This window comes from Corvus brachyrhynchos, unplaced genomic scaffold (assembly GCF_000691975.1).
Source record: "Corvus brachyrhynchos isolate BGI_N302 unplaced genomic scaffold, ASM69197v1 scaffold535, whole genome shotgun sequence".
Taxonomy (NCBI): Eukaryota; Metazoa; Chordata; class Aves; order Passeriformes; family Corvidae; genus Corvus; species Corvus brachyrhynchos.
Window position 1 is genome coordinate 1 of NW_008237901.1, and position 224 is coordinate 224.

Below are 224 nucleotides of genomic sequence, written 5' to 3' on the forward strand. Positions count from 1 at the left end.
GGAGATACCCAAAACCACCCCAAAATCACCTCAAAAGCACCCAAAAATCAACCCCCAGCCGACCGGGAGAGCCACACACATGGAGAACAGGGCAGGGGGCGGGCATTTATTGGGGTTGTGGAAATGGGCCGTGGGACTCCCTTGAATTTTGGGGCGTCCCCTCGGATTTGGGGAGGGGTCCCCCCGGATTTGGGGGAGGGTCACTGCTTCTGCTGCAGCGCCTC